Here is a 24,135-nt window from a genome sequence, read left to right as displayed (position 1 = left end):
TGGAGTGGCCTCTATCATTATGACTACGGTTCTAGGGACACTCCCCTCCACCACACACACACATAAAAGCGTGCCATGGTCTGGGTCTTAGAAATGGTCAATATAGTGAAAAATAGTGTGTTCACAGATGGGGCCATAGTTGAATGTGGATGCTGCTTTCGGGAAGTCACATGGACATGTGTACTCTCTGGTCCTGGGGTCCTGGGTCCTTAAGGGTCCTGTTAAGGGGCCAGCTTACAGTGACCAAGACAAGTATTAACAGAGCCTTCAAAGCTGTTGTAACAGATGTTGTTGCTACCCTGCCCATATTCCCTCAACACTCATCATTGCAGTCTCTGCCAGCGATGTCATTTTGTGAGCACACCAAACTCTCCACCTGAAAGATTCTCTTTGCTAGAGCATGTGCGAGCTAGAACTACTGTCAAGGGGTTGATGACTTCTGGAGCAGCACTCAGCTAATAATGGGTGGAGCTGACGGGTGAATACTCCAGCTCCCTCATTCCTCAGATAGGATCATTCTGAGGCATAAGTTTTAGCCTCTCTACCAGAGGTGTCCAGTGGGATTGGGTCTTCGTCGTTCATGATGGTAGCCTGATCATTAATGGATCCTTTATCGGTTTCTTTTTATTTCCTGTCACACTGCTTCATTCCTCTACCCAGACTTCCTGGGATATTTTCCTTGGATGCTTCCCTAATGAACTCCATGCACCCAAATGTCTCTCACCATTTGCTTCTGGGGTACATAACCTAAGACAGTTTTCCATTTCTAGTTTCACTGATTTTGACTGCTTATGGCATGCCAGGCACTGTTCTTTGTATTTTACTACTATAATCTCAATTTTACAGATGAGGAAATCAATGCTCAGTGAAATTAAATAACTTCCCTGAGTTTTCACAACTAGGAAGCAGCAGAAACAGGATTTGAATCAAGTGGTCAGACTTCGCAACCCAAACTATTGATGATTGAGCTCTAACTGCACACATATGTCACCATAATGCCCATACTTATTTTAGGCTTAGAGTCAAATAGAAGAGGAGCAAAGAGTGTTTGGAATCAGGTTCAAGTCCCCAATCTATCATTTTCTAGATATCTGACCCTCCATGCCCTTCCTTATACATTAGTGTTAATAAGAATAGCTACCTTCCAGGGTTACAGGGGAAGTTAAATAACATGATGCATTTGCAGTGCTTCACACCTTGCCAGGCATGTGGGACATTCCTTGTACATGTTAGTTGGCTTCCCGCCTCCCCTCCTCCTCTTCAACAGGTCCCTTCCCTGGTTTAACAGGAGGACAGGTAATGGCAGAAGATAATGCAGCCTCAATAGCCTGCTGTTTCCAGAAAGTATCTGGCTAATTTATTTCAAAAGGTTTTGCTTCTATGAAGTTTAATAGAGTTGATGAGTATTAAAGGAATCATTTAATCTTCATTTGAATGTGAGCAGTAAATGTGTTTTGGAGATCATATTCATTCCCCAGTGACTCCAAGTACTTTCCTATTCCAAAGCTGATTTTCATACATCAGAGCAAAGGGTTTTCAGCTCTGTGTAGCTGGCTGAATGAAATGCAGTTCTCAAGCAAGGTGGCAGAGTCTCCTTCTGGCCACATCCATTGAGGGCCACAGTGCAGACATTTGGCTCCTTCCTGACCCATATGTTCCTGTCTCAACCTGTTCCCGAACATGTGCAAGGCTTCCTGTGTCTGTAAAACAGGCTTCGCAAATGCAGGACTTAGCTACAGAATCTGCCTCCCTTTTGCAACCCACTGGTTCTTCCACTGTGCTGCACCTAATGGAAGGTCTGCCCGTCCACCAAAGGTGAAGCTGCTAAGATCTGTCAGGGGAAGCATTTTACCAAATTAATTTTAGTAGCTTGGAATCAGTTAAACTTGTGAAGAAGGAAAGAAAAGAAGGCTTACTTGGTATCCAATACATGATACTAAATTTTATATCCTGTAAGCACTTGGGATGTGAGTGTTGCTTTAAGGGTACGAAGAATTTTTGCTTCTCTGCTAGGAGCAATTCAGGGTTTTGATAAGCGCAGCATTATCTGAGGAAGGGCTTGAAGTTTAGGGTTTCTTTTCTGCATTAGTAAAACATTTCCAAACTAGGATAGAGCACTGATGGGCTAGTTATACAATAAGTGTGCATTGAGTCCAGTGGTGGAGTGTGAACGGTAACAATCAAGGAGAAGGCAGCCAAGGGTTTCCCAGGGTGTTTAGTGGGCCCCACGCCTTCTCAGTTGGATCTCTCATTCTCTCAGGCATCTTCTGAAGTGTGCCCCTGCGTGCACACCTAGGCTTGTTTTGATAAATGGGAAGATAGAGTCAGAGAGATTTAAAAAATGTTTCTGTGACCAAAGCTTGTGTTCTTTTTTTTTAGGCTCAGCTCCAGCACTCATGTGGACTTGAGCAAGTCACTTACTCTGTTGGACACACAGTGCCGTCTGCAAAATGGAAATAATTCTGATTTTCATGCATTGTAAGACTGTCATGAGGAGCAAATGAGATAATACACATGTAAGTGCTTTAAAGGCAGTGAAGTGCTAGTCCAATATAATGCATTGTCATTTATTGATGATTGCCATGATGACAACAACGGTGGTAATCATTGTATCACCAGAGACATCCAGTAGAAGAACCTTTCAAGTAGGGACGCCCAGTAGCATGAGTCTCTTCGTGAAGAAATCTATGGGATTTAGTATTTGTGAGGCTTCCCCTGACAAACAGAAAGATGAAGCCAGATACTAGGGAATCAGAGGCAGTGTAGGTTGGGAGGAAATGCAGGCATGTTCGAGTACTCCGGTGGTGAACTCAGACGAAGGAGCAATAAATAGGGCAGTAGCTGAGGGGTCAGCAGGGTCAAAGGCCAGCAAGGCAGCAAAGGAGGGAGCAGGGGAGAAGCCGGATGAGACAGTCCTGAGCAGCAGTGAGATCTGAATGCCTTTGTTGGCTGTCAGTTTTAGGTCATATTTTTGAACAATGAGCAAGCAGCCTTATGCCAAAACCATCTGGGCCAGCTCTGGGACAAGTCTCCAGCTGCAAGAGTACATGGAGGTGGAATCTTACAATATTTATGGACTTCAGATGCATGGCCTCTGGAGCTCCAGGAGGCGAAAGCACATTCCACATGCATACAGGCTGAGTTTCAGTGTGGGAGACACCACAGGAGTCTCTGGTTATGAAGGTCTCACCTGAGGCTGGGTTGCTGCAGATAGAGGCGAGGAGTCCGGGAGCCTCAGGGCAAGCAGGTTTCAGGGTGAGCAGACTCTGACTCTTCATGTTGCTTTTTGGAGAAATATCAAAGAGAGACCCTTACCCAAGGGATTTCTTTAAGGCAACCATGTTAGTGTTCTCTTGTGGGAGTGAGTGTAGTGAGCGTAGCTAGCAGTTCTTCCTCCCCCATTAAAAGTTGCACTCCTCTGGGTAAGAAAAAATAGGTCACCCTTGTTTTCGATGGAGTTAGAACTAATTCCAGCACTTCATGGGTGTTTGTTATACAAGAGGTGGCTTGTTCCCAGTGGCTGGGGTGACTCCAGTGCCTTTGGCCCCAGAGCTTGGTCTCAAGCCTTTGGTCAGAGAAAGTTCACAAAGAAGTGACTGTAAGAAAGTATAAAAGGCCACAGTCTGCTGAAGGTCAAGGGGTAAAGAACAGGAACATTTGTATTGTCTGAACCACCTGAGGCTTCTCAGGTGTGACTTTGATCTGTCCATGACTCTGATAAGGTGTCCCTTCTCCAGACACATTATCTGTATCACCTTTCCTCACCAACCCTTCAGCAGCTGGAAGATGGCAGGGGCCCTGTGGAGGCTGTGAGGGAGGGAAATGCCAGGGGAAGAGAAATTGGGCATTTTATGATATAAGCCAACCTCAGTTTCCGGTGGGTAAAATGGAGATGAAAGTAAGACATTTGGGTGGCTCGTTCACCACAACTGAGGTTCCTTCTCACCTCAGAAGGAAAGAAACATCCCAGGCAGCCCTTCCCAGTGGGAAGGGAGGATGGGATGGATCTCTGGAAATGTGAGGACAGACTTTGCCAATAAACTCATGATATTTGGAGCTCTCCATGGAAGGCCTCTTATGCCAGGAAGAGAGGAGGCCCCAAAGAAACAAATGATACTTTGAAACCTCAACACTAAAGATATTTTCCTGCAACCACAGGAGAAGGTCTCACCAATGGTGATCTCATGGGCTCCTGAGAGTCACTGAGCTCAACATTTGTGTTTGACCAACTTGGAGAATGGGGAGCAGAGACCCCATTCCAGCTTCCGGAACCCCAGCCATCTTTCCACTGCTCCTATGCATGTGCTCTACTTTTCAGGGTGTTTTTGAGGGAAACTATACAGCAGCCATAATTCCAATGTGTAACAACCCTTTTAGTTGAATTCATCCAATGGCAGTGACTTTGTCACTCTTCCTCAGCAGAACACTTGATGATGTTCTTCTGGTCAAGTCCAGTCTGTGCATATTTCTCCCTCTCAGGGTCTGTTGCTCAGCTCCTATAGTGTGCAATATGGAGCATCCTTCTAGTAAATTGCTCTTCATGCCAGAGTTGATTTTTGCTGCTTCTGATTAAAGAACTGTAACTGATATTCCTATTCATGTTGCATTCATTCATTAAATCATCATTTATTCAGCACCACCATCTGCCAGGCACGATATCATTATGGAAAAAGCATAGCGCTTGCCTTCAAGGGCCTCAGAGTCTAATGGGGAAAAGATACAAGTATGCAGGGCCACAATAGAGTTATTAGGTAGGTGCCAGAGAAGCAGAGGAGGTGCAAGCAGCTTAGACTCGGTAGAGTCAGGGAAGGTTTCCAGAGGAGAGGATGCTTAAGTTTTAATGAATGGGTAGAGGTGGTCCAAACAGAGGAAGGAGGAAAGACGCATTCACTTTAGGCAGAAAACCATTGTGTGAAGGTTTGAAGATATGCAGAAGCTGGATAAATCTGAGGCACTGCTAACAGATTAGCTGGGATATAGGCAGGCATGAAAATGCAGCAGGAGGGGCAGTTTAAAGAGGTTGGCAGGAAGGTGCCAGACCAAGATATATACTAATGATGAGCCAAGGAGGCTAAACATTCTCCCAGAGGAGTCACTGAAAAGTTTTAAACAGGGAATGCTTTGGTCATGCTTCGGTCTTAGAAAAATCATTGTATCCCCAACTACAGAGTGATTTGGGAGAACCCTTGGTCAAGGAAGGGAGACCAGTCATCCAGAGGGCAAGGTTGGGGGGGCCTGGACCAAGTTACTTTGACACAGGAATCAGAATGCCAAGGTTAAGATAAAGGAGAGGGGCATTTAGAAGGTAGACTAAAATATACCCATCTAGATGGGAGATGAGAACAAAGAAAAAGCCGGAAGCTGAAGTCACACTGTGCTCTTTACTCCCACCTCATACATCTAATTAGATCATGTCCTTTTTCTGGTTAAAATATTTCTGGTTTCCCTTTGCTTTCAGGGAAAAGTTCAAACTCACAGGATAATCAAACAAAGCTTTTTCTAATGTGGTCCTTGATGATGTTTGTGTTGGCAGGAGCAGGAGCAAAGTCTGTTTGCTTGTTTTCCCATATTTCAGTCTGAAAAATTTCAAAGCTTAAGAAAATTTGGAAAATAGCACAATGAATAACTGTATGCTTTGTATGTTTTACCTAGATGCACCAATTGTTACTATTTTGGTGCATCTGCTTTATTTCTCTCTTTCTCTCAATTTCTCCCTCTCTTTCTGTCTTTTCCAATGTGTGCACATTCACACACATTTATATTTTTTAACTGGGCCATTTTGGACCATTTGTAAGTTGCAGACATCATGACACCTCAATCTCTAGATACATCAGTGTGTATCTCCTAAGAGCAAGAACATTGTCCTAGAAAACACCAATATCCAAGACATTAAACATTGATTCAGTAATATCATTGAATATACAGTCTACACATAAATTTCCCAGCTGTCCTCAAATATATGCTTAATGCTTTTTAAAAAGTCTAAAATCCAAGGATCATGAATTGCATGACTCTGTTCTGTCTTTAGCATGCCCTGTCTTTCATTTGAGGCCCTTTCCTGTCCTGCTGAAATGTCACCCTATTCTGGGGCATACAGTGATGTCTCTTTATGCTGTTTTGATTTGCAAAAGTCCCCTCTCACTTTCTCTCTTTCATGACGTGATCTTTCCTAAGAGTCCAGGCCAGTTGCCTTGTAGCATGAACCACAATCTGAGTATGGTGGATTGTTTCCTCATGGTTAGATTCAGGTTTTACATTTGGGTGAGAATTCTGCATAAGTGACGTTATATCTTCCCTGTTGTGTCACATCAAGAGACAAATAATAGCCGTTTACCCCATTATTAATGATGCCAAGTTTGATCTCTCCACAACAAAGGCACCTTTCCCCTCATTGTGATTAATCAGTAATTTGGGAGGTAATACTACATGACTGTGTAAATATCTTGTTCTAAATGATGTTTCACCCATTATCATCCATTAATGATTTTGCCCAAATGAATTATCCTATAGTTGGTTGTAAAATATTGATTTCCTAAAACCCATCATTTCTTATACATTTATTAGCCAGCATTCATTTGGAAAGAAGAGCTTTCCCTCCCTACATCCACACTCTCTTCACACTTTTTTCAAAAGTGTTACTGTGGACTCCTGGATTCTGTTTTTTATATATACAATGTTATAATTTATTACCGCCATCATTCTTTTCGATGTTGTGATTGTCCCAAATTTGGCCAGTAAGATTCCCTTTGAGCAAATTTTTTGTCCTTCCAGCATATCCACAGTTGCCTTTAAGCACTTCCTTGCTTTTGGACATAATATTATTTTCCAGCATCATCTGTTACTTTCCTGAAAGGCAGAGTTTTGGGGGAGAAATGGTGTTTAGTTTTGGACATGCTGCATTTGAATTGGTATACCTTTTTGAGATCTCGTGTCTAGTAAACAGTTGCACAATCATGCGTGCGCACGCGCGCGCGCACACACACACACACACTTATATACATCTCCAGCTTTGTTTTCAATGTATTTGAGTGGTGATCTTTCGTCTTGACAAGGTAGGCAGCTCCCTTCTAGCTATGCTGCAACTGTGGAAGGGGAAACATGAACTGCTGGCTGTGTCTGCCATAAGGAGTCATTGTTTGTCAATCAGTACTCTCCAAGAAGGATGTGAGCAAGATGATCCATTGAGAGGGAAAAAAAAAGGACTGGAACTTCTATCTAGATTTATTTTTACCTAATTGTTCACATTTCTATAATATACAGGTTTTAAAATGTAATGAGTAAATAAGTACAGTAACACATGTATGTCACCTTGTAAATAAGCAACCATACACACAGAGGGCACTATGCTCAATTTAAAAAATGAAAACATGAACAAAAATATTTGGGGAACCCTAGCATAATTGCAGTGGAAGCCATGGGTTGAAATGAGTCATCTGAGAGGTGTTCATAGAAAGAGAAGAGTAGAGGGTATAGAATGGAAGCACAGGGAAACCCCAACCCTTTGGAAATGAGAAAAAGACTAGAGTAGACACCAAGAAAGGAGACAAAGAGAAAGCTAGGCAAGAAGCAACAGAAAGATCTGGAAGAGTGCTGTCACAGACACACAGAGAATGATGGAAGTGTTTCATATAACCAAAAATGGCTGAGGAAGAGAGGCCAGAAATGTGCCCACTGGATATGGCAATATGGTGGCCATCATATTGCTGACTGACCACAGTGGCCTAAGGAAGGAATGCCAGGAGGTATGTAAAAAGTGGGGATGAGTCAACAACTGTGGCTATAAAGGGGAAAGAGATCAGACAGACCCTGGAAGCGTGTGTGGGACCAGCTAGAACAATAGTCGTTTTAGCTGCTGTAACAAATTCAACCCAGCTGGGAAGTGGGAATCATATAGAATATGATGTGGAGTTTTGAGAGACCTGTGAAATACTCTGAGGCTCCGAGAGGAAGGGGCTGCAGAAGACTGCCTTGATGTGATTGAAAGCAGACAGTAGTACAAGGCACTTTGGGGCATGTGTTTTAACAGCACGATGTCAAGCACAATCCATATTTGCCGAATAACAATGACCTTCAACTCTCCTCCACCAAGGCTGGACCCAGTCTGAGGTGGCCCAGTGTTACCTCTTACATAGCCTGAATTTTTCTGGCTAAAACCTGTGACAGACTCTGTTCTGTCTTTAGCACTGCCTGTCTTCCATTTGGAGTCCTTCCCTGTCCTATTGAAGCATCACGCCATTCCAAGGCACATAGTCATGTTCTGTGCCCCACCTGACCTTTCTGTGACTCTTCACCTGAGCAGAGCTTTTACTTTGGACCTCTTCCCTACACTTGTACTCTAGAAGCATTGGCTGCTTTCAGGAGCCTTATTCTCTGCTGGATGATACATAGAAAATAACCTGTGCTAAAAGATGAGCTTGCTAATGTGCTTGCAGAGAAAGAACTTGGCCCTGCTTTGGGTGAGAAGTCACGGAAAGGGCCCAGGTGTGCAGGTCAAAGAGGCTTTCAGTTCTCTGGGCTCTTCTACTTTCCACATTTAAGGCCTGGGGCAAGGGTTTAAGCCTGCCAGGCCCAGTTTCCTCACCCTGAACATTGGGACAATGATGATAATAATACCTAACTCTCAGGTCATCATGAGAATGAAATTAAGTCATCTTCAAAAAGTCCTCAATATATAACAGTAAGTATGTTAATAAATTCATTCATTCACTAAAGATGTACTGTGCATGTATTTTAGACCAGACACTGTCCAGGCACTGGGGATGTGAGAGTGCAAAGAATTAAAAAGAAAAGAACAAATGCTTGCCCTCATGGAGCTTGAATTCCACTGAGGGAGGGGAAAAGTAAGCAAATAAATGTATAATATATTGTCAGACAATAATAAGTTCCTTGAAGAAAAATAAAGGAGGATAGGGCCTAAGGAATGAATAGGAGGTAAGCTGAGAAACGTGCTGTGAAGACCTCCCTGAGAAGGTGACTATGAGTAGAAACCTAAGTGAAGTGAGGCTGTGAGCCGCATAACGATGGGAGCAAGAGCATTTCAGGCAGACGGAACCGCAAATTCGAGGGGGACAGTAGGGAAGCACCGTGATTGTATGTGGGGGTGGTGTGGGGAGAGCAAAAGGAGATGAGATCAGAGAGGTCGGCAGATGTCAGATCATTTGAGTCTTGTAGGCCACTGGAATCTTTTGGGTTAAATTTTATTCTAAACATGTTAGGTAACATTGGAATGTGAGGGCAGAGAAAGATGATACGATTTATTTATTTTTTCATTATTCTGCTGGCTGCTATGTGGGAGACAGATTGTAGGTAGGGGCAGGAATGGAGTGAGGAAACCAACTAGAAGGCTCTTTCAGGCATCCAGGCAGGAGATACTGGTGGCTTGAACCAGGACAGAAATAGTGGGCATGGTCAGAAGTGGTCATATTTGGGATATGTTTTAAAGTTAGAGCCCACAGCATTTGCTGATAAACTGGGAGTGGGATGAGAAAGAGCTGAATCGAGGATGATGTCAAGGCTTTTGGCCTGAGTAACTAAGAAAATGGTAGGGTCTTTTAAAAAAAATTGGGTATATTAGAGATTATCATCATCAGCAGCAGCATCTTGACATTCAACCCTATTTAATGACTATTTGGAACAGTATCGAGAAGATAAGAGTTCCAAGGTACTAAGAGTACCAGGCTTAGTAGAAAAGTGGGAGTTGACTGGTTAGCTCTTTCTGCCATGAGCACAGGAGCAGAGTTAGGTGTTTTATGTCCAGAATAGTTATCAACCTGGGCCTATAGCAGTGTTTCTCAAAGTGTGGCCCAGCAGTGTCAGCATCACCTGGCAACTTGTCAGAAATGCACATTCTCAGGCCCCACCCCAGACCTGCCGAATCAGAAACTCTGGGAGGGAAGTGGGCCCAGAACTCTGTTTTAACAAGCCTTCCAGGTGATTCTGATGCATGCTCAAGTGTGAGAACCACTAGCCTAAGGTGTTTCTATGCTGATGGGCAACTGCAGAATGCTGCAATGTTTCCCAGGGATGGGTCATCACAACGTGTGTTCTTGTGTCTATGTGACAAGAGATCTCTGCTTGGGAAGGGAAGGGAAAGGAAAGAAAGTGGGGGAAAACCTAGGAATCTAGAAAATATATTGTTTAGGGCATTAGAGTCCTGAAAAATGGTCCCATGAGCCAAGGGAAGAATCAGCTAGAATAGAATCAGAATCCTTTACTTGATAAACATGACTTGCTTAATATTTGTGTGAGGGGTATGGTGGGGGAGTGGGGGATTGTATTCATTTTCCTTTGTTTGTTCCTAGAATTTTAGAGAGATTTTATTTTGAAAATTCATAACTTTCACAGCAGCCTGCATGGTTAAAAGGAAAGGATCATTTATCTATGCTAGGGCCAGCGTTTTAAAGGCAGAAGCCCCCAAGACTAGCCACTAAGGTCATGAATGGCAGCTATGGGAGCCAAAGGACACTAAAGGAATGATGAACTTAAGTTGGGGATTCCTCCCTGACCTGACAACCTATTCTAAAGACAGTCCTTTTGGAAGGTTATCTGCTCTCAAATCTAGGAAGTGTTGAGGCTTTGTTTTTATAATGGCCTCTTCTCAACCTAAATAAAAAAACTAACAAAAAAGTCACCCTCCTTAAAATTAGGCCCTAAAGATCAGACTTTTAAAATGGACCAGGTTGGGCTGGGTGCAGTGTCTCATGCCTATAATCTCACCACTTTGGGAGGCCGAGGTGGGAGGATTGCTTGAGGCCAGGAGTTTGGTGTCATGAACCTGTAGTCCCAGCTACTCGCGAAGCTGAGGCAGGAGGATCACTTGAGCTCAGGAGAGCAAGGCTGCAGGGAGCCATGATCATGCCACTGCATTTCAGCCTGGGTGACAGAGCAAGACCCTGTCTCAAAAAAATACAATAAAATAAAAAATAAAATGGGCCAGGCCATCTTTCCAATGTGGCCTGCTTCTCTTCACTCTAACTGCCAGTTGCCAGGAGCAGCCTGCTCTGCCTGGGAGTGAGGCTGACCCTCTGATCCTTATCTTTCCTCAGCGGCCAGCTGTAGGACTTCCAATTGGCTGACCCCATTAGTTCTAGTTTCTTTGAGTAAACATAGAACACTTGCTCACATTGGCACAGGACTCTTTCGGTGCCGCTTCACCAGCCAGAAATCTCCATGGTTGGCAGCACCTCTGTCTGAACTTTACTTGGACCCACTGGACTCGATCTTCCCACTCTGCCCAGCAGATCATGCTACCAGCCTGGACCCCATGCCCAACATGGCTCTGCACTCAGCCTGTAGCTGGTCTAGGCATGCTATGACCGGTTTCCACCTTTGGTGCCATCTGGATGAGGGGGATGTGGTGGCATCCAAAAAAATTGAAGATGCCAGCAACTACAGAGCCTCAAACGGGTGTCACAGCTTCTACTCAGGGAGTCCTGAGGTCTGAGCCACCAGGGAATGTCACAGTTCTCTCTCTCTCCCACCGCTCACAGCTCAGTGAACAGGGGTGTGTCATAGCTCTAGGCTCTGGGAGTCCCAAGGTCTGGGCCCCCAGAAGGGTTGTGGCTCTTCACTTCTGTATTCCAGTGAATGGGAATGTGTCACAGCACTTTTCATTCATGCTGCCTGCAGCTCAGTGAGCCAGCCAGGAGTGTGTTACAGCCCTTTCTGGCTCCCGCTGTTTGGTGGGTCCTGGGTTCTTGTCCCATGATGAAGAAGAATGAGGTACATGGACACTGGAGAGTGAGCAAGCAGAGAATAATTTTACTGAGCCACAGAAAAGCTCTTGACAATGAGAGGGGACCTGAAGTGGGCAGCCCTCTGTGTGAGAGGGGGCCTGAAAGCAGGTAGCCATCTGTGTGGCTGAGTCCGGGGTTTTTATAGATTTGGAATGAGGAGGCATGGATTGTAGGTAGCTTTGGAAAAGGCAACATTCGATTGGTTAGAAAGCATTATTCAAAAAGAACCAATTGGGAAAGAGTGGGCAAACAGGAATAGAAGTTCTCACTTCAGTCGTGGACTCTATCTGGAACTGGCAGCTCAGTTTTCAGGCTTTAAATTGTCTTCGGTTTGAAGGTTGGGTTTCACTGGTGACCCGCCCCTGTCTGCCTAGGAAATTGTCTATCTCTTGCCACTAATGTGGGACCCTTGGTGCCAAGGAACACCTGGCGAAGCATGAGGTCTGTGTTGTCTCTCATCAGAAAACTGCCCTTTCATGCAAAGCTTCAATTGCTAATTGCTTCAGGTTCAGTTGCCCTTCGTGCTCTAGCTAGGATCTCTGTAACCAACTTGGTGACCTTGAAATGCTCCTGCTTCTCTTGAGGGCTCTCTCCCTCCTCTACACTGTGGTCTGCTGCATGCCATTGTCACTGCTGTCATCCTGAGCATTTTCCATTTCTCAGCCCACCTAACTCCTCAGAAGCATTTGGCACTGATGGCCACCCTCCATCTTGAAATTTATTTTCCCCTTGTTGTCTGTGACCTCCAATCCACTTTCTTGCTCACTCGACAGCTGCTAGTAGGCTCCTTCTTCTATGACTGTTTTTTAAAGGGTGCTCCTCAGGATTCTGTCCTGTGCCCTCTTTATGCATCCTTGAATGGCCTAATCCATTACTGGGATTTCAACTACGATCTGCCTATGTTCTAATGTGTCCCAACCTCCACGTCAAGCCCAGGCCTGACTTCTGAGTTTCAGACTCAACATCTACCTGGGAGTCCCATGTCCCTCTCAAATACGATATGTTAAAACGTGCTCATCCCCTGCAGCACCTGGAAATCTGCTCCCAGACTTTGTCTCTGATATGATAACAGTGAACTGCTCCACCATCCCTCTAGTCCTCAAGCCTGAGCCATGCACATTGTCCTCACCTCCTCTTGCTCCTCCTCCACTTCCCATATCCAGTCACTCACCGAGTCTAAGTCCATTTACAAAATGGTTCCCAGAGCCATGCACCTCTCTCCATCTGCATCCACCCCAGTACAGACCCACAGCATCTCCATTCCCTTTGCATACTCTTAGCCCCAGCCATGCCAAGGGATTTTTTCCTCCAAGTCTGAAATCATTCATTGGACTACTTCCTCTCTCTATAGCACTTTGATCTTCTCTGTCTCACCACCATTTCCCTTTGCTGGCTTACTCCTCATCCTTCAAGTTTCAGCTTAGATGGCACCTCCTCTGGGATGTCTTACCTGATCTCCCCACTCCCAGCCCAAGACTGGAGTAGGTATCCTGCTTTGGGGTCTCACTGTACTGTTTTTGCCTCCTTATTTGCCTGGATTCCACTCCAGCCATATCTGTTTGTTTGGTTCATCTTATTCACCATAATAGTCTACACTTATCAGAGAGTCTGGCACATAGGGACACAGAATGAAGAAGCCAGAGAACTTATTTCCCAGCACACCTTTAGACTAGGTGAGGGACTGGTGTGAGGCTTAGAGTGAGGTGGGTTCATAGGCAGACCCTCAGTGCAGGGCCAGCAGCAGTTCTTTCTCTCAATGGGCTTCTCTTTGTGCCCTCTCTGGCATCAATATAGGGAGGGCAGAAGACCCAGCAAGAATTCCAGGCATATCTGCAAGCTCCTTTCATCTGGGTAGATGACCCTTGCAAGCTAGTGGACTATAAATCAGTGCCCATCACCTAGCACATTGTAAATGAACATACATTGATGAAAAATGTTCCTATTTGGCTCAGTCATCTTGGGTGAAGTACGAAAATGGCACCTGTTTCCAAATCTTTATCTAGGGAGACTAGAACCTCCTTGTATTCTCCCAGCCAGCAGGTTACACACTCCTATTATGGCATTTGTCACACTGGCTTATAATTATTTCTTTATGTTTCTGTCACTTTGGGAGCTCTTCGAAGGCAGGAACATATTTTACTTATCTTTTGGGCCTCAGCTGGTGGCATGGAGCCTGGCAAAGACTAGGAGAACACAAGAGTTTGCTAAACAAATATCCCAGGTATATACTGTTTTGCTATTGGATATAAGCCAGGAGTGGTAGTGATGAATTACTGCCACAGCCCCTTTCTGATTCCAGGAGCCCTGGCCAGCATTATCTCAGTATTGTGTATAGGAAAGATGCTACAGGCTCCTTTGAAGTGATGCTGGTGCCACTACATATGTAATAACAGGTCATGAGGCAATATTATGAGGTCAAAGTGTGATGCAAGGGCCTCCTTGCAACACCCAGCAAGGAGGAAGTGACATGAGAGGAGAACAGGATTGACGCTCCTGGACCAGGTCCAGAGCTTTAAGAGCTTGTGCTTCAGGGAGTGTATCTGGGTGATGCTGCCTCTGTGAATTTCACAAACCTGTGTGCCCTGTCAGGAAGGGAACTGAAAGCCTGGGCCACCCACCCTTTCCACAGTATTGGGGCAGATGTAAAACGGGACCCAAAGAATTGTCTTTTGCTCTGCTAGATGGTAACTGTATAAGCGATGTGAATTCAGGGAGGAAACTGCTCCAAAACATGCCCCCACCCACTGAGCCACATCCCTTTACCCAAGGATGCAGTCTTTCTTCCCTCTCTTTCACCCTGGAAGGAAATGAGGTGTCTTAGGTTGCGTTTCCTGGAAAACCCAATTTGAGTCAGTAATTGATGTGCAGGAAGTTTATTGGGAATGCCCTGGGGAGCAACACCTATTAGGGAGGGAGAGGGCAGGGGGGCAAGAGGGAGAAGTTGAACTGCAGTGCCAATGTGCTTGCCACAGAGGCCTCAGTTCATCCTCAAGGGCCTCCAGAGCTGGGGTGGCCTTGCAGAATTGGCCCAAATTGAAGTAAAGGGGCTGGGCCTTTGTATTGCCCCCACCCTGGAAAGAGGGGGTGACCTTGGACAAAAAAAGTTCTTATCAGCTGAGAGCAGTTCCCACTTACCAGCAAACAGTCATGGTGGCTGAAGGAGGAAGTGCCTGGGAAAGAGCACCTGGGCATCACAGCATCTGCCACAGGAGGCTGAAAATGCAAATATACCTGAGAAAAGCAACAGATGGTTTTCAATGGATACCAAGAAGTAAATGATGATCCAGAGCCCTTTTGGATAAGAATCATGGAAGTGGATTTGAGATCGAAATGAACAAGACCAAGATCAGGGAAGAGAGGAAGAGGATGTGCAGAGTGTCAAGGAAGGAGAATCTGGATCCAGACTGTGGAGACCTGCCCTGGGGCTTCCTGCTGTGGAATTCTGCTAGCAGCACAGGAGTCCAGTTGAGTTGTCCAGGACCTGGAACTGCACCTTACCTCTAAGACACCTTGAGTAGAAGTTCTCTATTTCAGCTCTCCCACTTGGCAAATGAGGACTGGTGATGCCAACCTCATCTAGGGACTTCAGTCTTTAGGGGGAAAGGATATAACACACCACATCTATATTTGCAGCAAGGGACACACAGATAAAAACAAACTTTGTTAATATGAAATAAGATATAAATCATTATCAGAATCACAGAAGCTGGGATGGGTAAGTTAAATCCACTCATTTTACAAATGAGGAAACAGATTCAGGGAGCAGAAGTGACTTGCCCAAGGTCTCCCAGCAGCTCCTTAGCCAAAAATAGGCCCAAAGTTCCTAACGCCTGGTTCAGGGCTCATTTATAACACCCAGCTTCTAGAAATCTTTATGGGGTTGCCTGTTTTTCTTTTTTCTTTTCTTTTTTTGTTTTGAGACAAAGTCTCGCTCTGTCGCCCAGGCTGGAGTGCAATGGCGTTATCTTGGCTCACTGCAACCTCCACCTCCCGGGTTCAGGCAATTCTCCTGCCTCAGCCTCCCAAGTAGCTAGGATTAAAGGTGCCCACCACCATGCCTGGCTAATTTCTGTATTTTTAGTAGAGAAGAGGTTTCATCATGTTGGCCAGACTGGTGTTAAACTCCTGACTTCAGGTGATCCACTCGCCTGGGCCCCCCAAAGTGCTGGGATTACAGGTATGAGCCACCACACCCAGCTGCCTATCTTCTTAAAAGCAACTTCAAACTCAGGCAGACTCCAAATTTTCTAAGGCAATTTTGTCTTAAGTACCCCTCTCTGTCGGAAGCTCCTGTCCTTAGCAGAATTCTGTCGCTGCCACTGCTCGCCAGTGCCAGTGAAAGACCTGCCAGCCAGAGAGGCCTTGGAGACATTTGCATTGGGTGAAAGGAGCTGATGGTCTTGGACTCACAGCTGAAGGTTTTCTGGGGTGGAAATTAAAGTGGCAGCAGAAGCAGAATGCGACCTAATTAGCAGTTTGGTCTCTGAGGCTGACCTCCTTTTGGGAAAGCTGGCACTCATAGGAGCATAAAGCAGCTGTCGCCTCTTCCCTGCCTGGCCAGGTGGGCTCAGAGCAGTGCCAGCCCAGCCGTCACCCCATGGCAGATGCCCTCCTGGAAAGAAGTCTTGCCTCACCCCTCAGCTCTCCATCTATGGCTCCAAACTAGGAGTACTCCCAGCATGAAACTCCTTAAAAAGGAGGGAAGGAAGAGAGAAGACAAAAGCCTTTCATATCTCTGGCGGGGAGGGGGAGGCTTAATGACTTGAATGGGGCTCAGGAGGTGGAGGGACGGGTAGCAGAGGGCTGCGCTGTGGGCAGTTGATGTGTTCACCAGCGTCTCGCACCTGTTGTTGTCTTCTGCGACCACACGTGCAGGCAACCCTGGGAGCTCCAGCTAAACAGGCGAGGAGTGTAATTAATCCATGTTTAGCATTATTGGAGCTCACTGCTGTGCGGATTCTTCCTGGCAGTTCTCCCAGCCTGATGGTGGCGGTGGAGACAGCAGCTCAGCGAGCAAGGAGGGGGTTTGGACGGATTGAGATGTCAGGTCTGGGGAAGGGTAACTACTTATTAAAGAAGGTTCATGCCTGAGGGTGAGGGTAGGACAATGCCCAGCTCTCCTCCCTGGTGGTTCACTTCCCACTGCTAGGAAATAATGTCTATCTGTTTGACTCCCGCTGAGAAAGCCCATTTTCCTCCTTGTTCCTGGGAGGCTGGCTGAGTTGTGAGCATAGTGTGGATGATGTTTGCCTAGAGGCCTGGGCCCGGTCTCTGTCTCAAACTGGGCTGCTTCCTACTACCTGGCCTCTTGTCTGGTGTAGTTGATGGCTTTCACCTGCCGTAATGATCAGCATCAGCCTCCATAGGGGTCTTAGCAGCCTCCCCGAGGGTAAGAGCCAACACTTTAACAGATTTTACTAAGTGCCGGACATCGTTCTAAACACTGAGCATGTATTACTGCATTGAATTTTCACAACAACACTATGAGATAGGTGCTATTCTTATCCCTACTTTACAGATTAGGTAAAGGAGGCACAGAGAGGCTAAGTAACTTACCCAAAGTAGCACAGCTAATAGGAGGTACAGATGTGATCCAAACAGAGTCTGATTCCAGACCTTGTGTGCTCAGCTGTTGCACTGTACAACCTCTTCAGCTCACACTCCTAGCACCAGTGGGACATAAAGAACATTTTCTGGTATTTCAATCACCATATCTACCTGCCAGGGGACATTTCTATTTCTGCCCCACAAGTTCAGATTATCCAGTGGAGGAGCTTTGCTGGCTCCTTTTTAATAAGCATTAGGCATACCTTTCATGATTTGGTCTAGTTGAGAAATCCTGGAGATAGGGAGTTACTTCAGCTCATTGATTCTCAAACTTAGGTGTCAGGAACAAACACTCTGGAGGTTATTGACAATACCAGTTCCTAGACCCCTTGGACCGCACCCCCACCCCTAGATTTCTGGTTTTAGACCCACTGGTTGGGTTGCATCACTCTCTGTCTGTAGCAGATATGATAGGACTATTCTTTGTTCCTCTTCACTCTGTTCTCATACCTGCAGCCAGGAAGTCCAGGGCAGACCTGAGCATCTTGATTGTGCAGCACTGGTCTGAGGCAGCCTTGTAGGGCTCACTGGTTTTCAGGGGCATGGAGAGGAGAAAGGCAGGCTGAAGAACTGGCTGAGGGATCACGAAGCAACCTCAGTGATGCTGCTACTTAATTGGGTGGTTATTGGATTGCCAAGGCTGGGCCTTGTTGGCTCCTTACTTAAAAGCATGCAGAAGCCCGATCTGAGACAGCAAGAATGGCTTTTTGCTTCACTGGACTAATGTGGACAGTGGTCAGTGCTTTCCTTTCTTTCCATTTCCTGGGAACACATTCGTGGAACTTGGCATTATCAAAGAATAAAACAAGACCATCCAAGCTGATATATATATATAAAGCTGAGTCTATTAGCTTTCTAGGCATGGGAGCATAGACCTGTGAGTGGTTCTCTGAGGGGACGGGTCAGGAGTTTTTATTTTTTCTAAATGGAGAGCACTTGATGTTTATGCTAATTAAGAATAAAAAACTAGCATTGGGGATAGGACGAGAGAGTATAAAGCTTTACACACAGCTGGTTAAAAGCAAGTCCAGTTTTAGCTTAGGAAAGTGTCTTCAGTTAGGCTGAGTGAGGACTGGCATCTTGGGTTTTTTGACCACACAGCATTCGGTTATGATACCTCCTAGACAAGTGGTGCTGTGAATAAAAAATTATCCTTTTACAACTTGCCGGGGCTGTAGCTGTGAGCAGGTCCAGAAAGACCCAGGTTGGTTCCTTGAGGTCATTTTGAGCCCCTTTTGGGTAGAATTACAGCTGTTTCCAGTCTCCTAGGGCCTGGGCTGGTGATCCTTCCCTTCAAGGGTAGAGCAAAGCAAGCAAGGTATCTGGGGGCAGTATTTAAGGAGGTACATACTTTCATGTTTGTGCAAGTGCAGAGTTGACCCTTGAGAGTGAGCACCTCCTTAAATATTGAGTTAGTGTCAGCCTACTGCTGCTGTCTTCCAAGATGTAAGGGAAAACGCTTTTAGTGTTGGTCTTGCTATAAAACATTCTCCTTGGATGAACTATGATTGCCTTTGCTCCACATACATAATATTTCCAGTTGCTCTTGTTTCCCTGAGACTAGAAATGAATAGCGTGTGGACCAGGAAGGTAGAATGAGAAGGAATGAATCTGAGGATGCGTCAACTCTTGATCGTGTTCTCTGTAATTTCAAGGATTTTACTCATATGACCAGATCACAGTGGCACAGACAGTCTGTCCCATTATAGAACTGTGCTTAGTGTTCTCCCTCCATTGCCTCAGGCCAGAAACATTTTGTTTCAGGAGATATTTATTTGAAGTTTCAGGCCACACAGAAGTTACTCATATCAGATCTTATCCATGGAATTCTTTTTGCCTGGCTGTTATAAAACATCATCTGCAAAAAAGTTCAGAATGGCTCCCTGATTCTAGTTCCCTTAGTGTGGCTCCTCCTACAGTTTTCTTGAAAGGCATTGAATCCAATTCAAGGTATCCTGATTTGCAAATAAACAGGGCCTCTGGGAGCCTCCACATGCAGCTGAATTATCCATGCCCCTGACTCTGGGTTGAATTGGGCCTCAATAGTCCTGAGCAGATCAAACTCTGTTCTATTTTTTTTAATTATTATAATTTAAGTTCTAGGGTACATGTGCACAACGTGCAGATTTGTTACGTAGGTATACATGTACTATGTTGGTTTGCTGCACCCATCAACTCGTCATTTACATTAGGTATTTCTCCTAATGCTATCCCTCCCCAGGCCCCTATCCCCAACAGGCCCCAGTGTGTGATGTTCCCCTCCCTGTGTCCATGTGTTATCATTGTTCAACTCCCACTTATGAGTGAGAACATGCAGCGTTTGGTTTTCTGTCCTTATTATATTTTGCTAAGAATAATGGTTTCCAGTTTCATCCATGTCCCTGCAAAGGGCATATCCTTTTTTACGACTGCATAGTATTCCATGCTCTGTTTTTAATGGCCTCTCATGAAGGCAAGCTGTGGTCTATGGCAGTCCTGATTTCAGGGGCTACCCCCTCCCTCAGCCTCAAGACTGTCTCATGATAGCATTGTTATGTTGATACAAATAGTCAAACTCTGTAAAATATTTGAAGAGATTTATTCTAAGCCAAATATAAGTGACCAATGGCCAGTGACACAACTCTCAGGAGACCCTGAGAACTTGTGCCCAAGGTGATCAGGGTGCAGCTTGGTTTTTACATTTTAGGAAGACATGAGACATCAATAAATACATGTACTAGGTTGGTGCAAAAGTAATGGTGGTTTTCACCATTAAAAGTAACGGCAAATACTTTAGTTTTGCACCAACCTTGTAAGATATACATCGGTTTGGTACAGAAGGGCAGGACAACTTGAAGCAGGGGGTGGAGGGGGCTTCCAGGTCTTAGGTAGATTCAAAAGTGTTCTGATTGGCAATTGTTTGAAAGAGTTCTTACCAGTAGAAAGGAATGTCTGGGTTACTATAAAAGTGATATGGTTTGGATCTGTGTCCCATCCAAATCTCACATCAAATTGTAATCCCCATATTAGAGGTGGGGCCTGGTAGGAGGCCCTTTGGTGCTGTTCTCATACTAGAGTTCTCACAAGATCTGGTCACTTAAAAGTGTGTAGCAATATCCCCCCAACCTTCTTTTCTTCCTGCTCCAGTCATGTTAAGACATGCCTGCTTCCACTTCGCCTTCTGCCATGATTGTAAGTGTCATGAGGCCTCCTCGGAAGCTGAGCAGACACAGGTACCATGCTTCCTGCAGAGCCTACAGAACCCTAAGCCACCTAAACATCTTTCCTTTATAAATTACCCAATCTCACGTATTTCTTTATAGCAATGCAAGAACAAACTAATATAAAAAGGTTGTAGAGACCAAGGTTTTATCATGCAGATAAAGCCTCTAGGTAGCAGGTTTCAGAGAGAACAGATTGTAAATGTTTCTTATCAGACCTAAGGTCTGTGTTGATGTTAAATGCTGGTGGGATTTTCCTGAATTCCAAAAGGGAGGAGGGCATAATGAGGTAATGAGGCATGTCTGACCCCAATCCCCTTTTGCATCATGGCTTGAACTAGTCTTTGGGTTAACTCTGGAATACCCTTGGCTGAGAAGAGGGGTCTATTCAGATGGTTGGGGGGCCTTAAGATTTTATTTTTGGTTTCCAGTTGTCTCTGGAAGAATCTGTCTTTTCTGTGTGATTTAATTGTTCCAGTTAGTTTACCTCCTCTTGCAGCTATTTCAGCTGTTTCTTCTTGTTCTGTCCTTCAAAGATATAGGGAGGAGCCAGCCACCAACTGCTCAGTAATAATCCTTCATGTGCAGCATGTAAGAGACACATAAGAAAATGCAGGGTTAATTCGAGAGCCACATTGCAATTCATTCATGCAGGGACCTCAGGAAGTTTTCTTGTTGCATCCCCCTCCCTCCCAGTCCCAACATCAAGTAAGCATAATGAAGTCAATTCGGGGTGGGCTTTAAACCAAAATTCACTTGCTTTGGGATTTGTCACTCAGGCTCCTATATTAAATTCACCTTGGGGTCTATGGTAATTTTATGAAATGTTACTTTTCTCTTTATGACTAGTATAAACATTTATTATACATCCTGTGATATATGTTTCCAGGAAGTAAGGAAATGCTGTTGTGGAAAGATATGATTCCCACTGATTTGAAATATAGACAAATAGCATGTTTTAGAAAGGGGCCAGGACTTTAATGGAAAAAAAAAAGTAGTTATCAGATTTTTTTTTTTTTTCTTGTCTTGCTCTGCCTTTCCTTCTGGCACCAGTTAAAGGAACATTTCTCATGCTTTCTCCCCTTGCACACAAAAGATGATACCTGATATGAAACGCTGTCAAATCCTGCTTCATTAAAGCCCACAAAAGCTAATGCACAGCTCTCCTTGCACTGCCCTAAAATGGGAACAAAGAAGCAGAATAATGTCAAAATAGAACACAAAGGAAAAGAGTTTGTCCTCTGGGCCCGAGAGATGAAAGATATCAGGAGTCATCTGTGAATGTTGGGCTGGGCCAGTGTTTCCAGGGCTTGTTTCATAGATGATGGGGGATTGCCAGATAGGGCAACTCATGCAAACACAGCCAGAGTACAGTGAGGATCCTCCAGTGAGGACCCAGCCAATGCTTCTGTCATTGACTTAGTCACAGGAAACAAGGAAGATTGTTTGCTTCAGCACAGGGACAGCTAAATAGTCATAGAATATGGCTTTCCCATTCACTTCCTGTGCAGAAGAATACACCTTGAAGAGGAAAGAGGTCTGGGGACGTGAGTTTCGTTGGAGGACCCTGGTTGGGGAACCCAGGAAACAGGCAGTTGTAAAAGATGTGCTGGATTCTTAATAGGAAGTAGCTGTAAGAAAACTCAAGTCATATAACAAGCTTTATCACTCCTGGTAACATGAACCACCATGAGGACCAAGCCCCTTGGCTTTGTGGTTTAACAGGGTTTATTAATAAATCACAGATGGGGCAAATCTATTCTGCCAATCAGAGTATGACCCCGGGAAATGTGAGAGGGCAAATTCAGAGCAACCTAGGTGGCATCACTGGGAATGGCAGACTCAAGTTAAAATTAGGGCTGAAGTCAAAATCTAGCACTATGGGATTCAGTGATGTGATTCACTCAGTCAAAGCAGGGATAGAACATAGTCCAGTCCCTTCCCACCATCCCACACTACCTCCTCATTTAATCTCCTGGCCTCCCCTTCATCTGCCTTCACTCTTCTGTCATCCACAGCTAAAGCCAGCTGCTGTCACTGGGCCATGGGAAAAGAGAAACAGTGAGGGTTGGACAGCCACTAGGAGCACACAGTTTGGCAAGTGAGGTTATTTCTTACTTGAGTTATCATAAAGCAGAGCCTGAAACAAGTATTTGAGAACAGGTAGTTTGTTTGGAAGGGCATTTCAAAGAGCAGGAGTGAGGGAGTGGGGAGTATGAGGCATGGATATAGAGAAAGTCAGTACAAAGCATGAATTGTTGGGGAACCATTCTGCCAGAATTCCCTAGGAAGCATGCGGAAGATTTCCCAAAAATGTCCATCTTAAAGATGGGAGGCAGGAGCTGGCTCCCATCCGTCATTGGCTGAGGGCTGCCCCTGTATGTGTTGACATTCCTGAAATTCCCAGCTGGGCATGTAGTATCCTGGCCTCATAAGTGCCTTGGGGCAGAGAGCGAAGGTATGGTGCTTACTCATGGTGAGACAGGTGAGTCTAAGCTCACACAGAGCTTTCCACCCCAGTCAGCTCTGGAATTAGAAGTATGACCAATAGGATGTGTGACAGGGCACCAGACATATGTACTACAGGATGTAAGTCTACCAAAGCGTAAGAGAACAAAAAGATACCATACTCTGGGGAGCCAAAAACGAAGGGAACTTGGACAAAAGTCCTCAGAAAATAAGTTGGCATATAATTATTCAAACTGACAAAAGTGAGGAGGCTTAAAAGAAGAGTTGAGGAGGATTACAGGGAGTTGGATGGGATACTGTCAGAAAAAAGGGAAGAAATCTTTCTGGATAGCCAGCATCCTGAGCATTAGAATGCACTTGATACCTGAACCAGCAGAGATCTCAACATGGGGTGATAAAGGAGGTGAGACTACACTGTAATGAGATCTTCTGGATCCAAACTTAATAAACCTTTGTGGGCAGGGACAAGGATGCCTTACATAGTATTGATTTCAAGGCTATACCAAAGTCATGCTTTTGTGAGAGCGTTTGGAAAGCTTAGAGTGCTCGAAAACAGGGGAGGCTTGAGCTGGAATCTTGATCAGACTTTTGGAGCTATATGCCCTACACAGCCAGAGTCTAGACATTGTCATTGCCACTTCTACCTGCAGCAAAACACCTTGGGAGTAGTCAAGGATCTCTGAGGCACTGAGGCACTGCAAGCTCAAACCTTCCTTTACAAGAAAGGAAAGCCCCTCTGTGGCATTCATACTGTAAATACTTAACTTCTAGAAAGAGCCTGAAGATTACAAGCTTCACAGATTAGTAAGATGAAGTCTGTGAGGTTGAACTAATTAAGTATATGAAAGGATAATAGAAGATATGTACAGGAAAGACCTACTAAGTGACCATTAGAAATACACTGATGCCTCCCAGTACCACAGTCTTAAAAGTTAATAGTGAACTTTATACAAAGTTATAGTAAACATATATTATTAATCTTCTCAGTGTTCCCTCCTCTGGAGAATTGACTCACTTCCATTTTATGTGGTTTTGGTGGTATATTAATCACAGTGCCTTACTCCGTGCTCACCTCCAGCACCACCATCACATATTCCAGACACAGGGGTGATCATGAAAGAATC

The 24,135-nt window shown here is 44.9% G+C and overlaps 1 long non-coding RNA gene across 1 annotated transcript; it reads right to left on the bottom strand.

The window, feature by feature from the left end:
- LOC117078506 lies at nucleotides 1-20,035 on the bottom strand. The gene is made up of 3 exons (XR_004435001.1): nucleotides 19,886-20,035; nucleotides 12,282-12,284; nucleotides 1-11 (listed from the first exon to the last, which is right to left on the bottom strand). It is a non-coding gene; the product is annotated as an uncharacterized LOC117078506 (long non-coding RNA).
- Nucleotides 20,036-24,135: the final 4,100 nt, after the last annotated feature.

Source organism: Trachypithecus francoisi, unplaced genomic scaffold, assembly GCF_009764315.1.
Source record: "Trachypithecus francoisi isolate TF-2019V2 unplaced genomic scaffold, Tfra_2.0 Lachesis_group6, whole genome shotgun sequence".
NCBI lineage: Eukaryota > Metazoa > Chordata > Mammalia > Primates > Cercopithecidae > Trachypithecus > Trachypithecus francoisi.
Note: the sequence above shows the minus strand (reverse complement) of the source record. Positions and strands in the feature narration are given on the sequence as shown.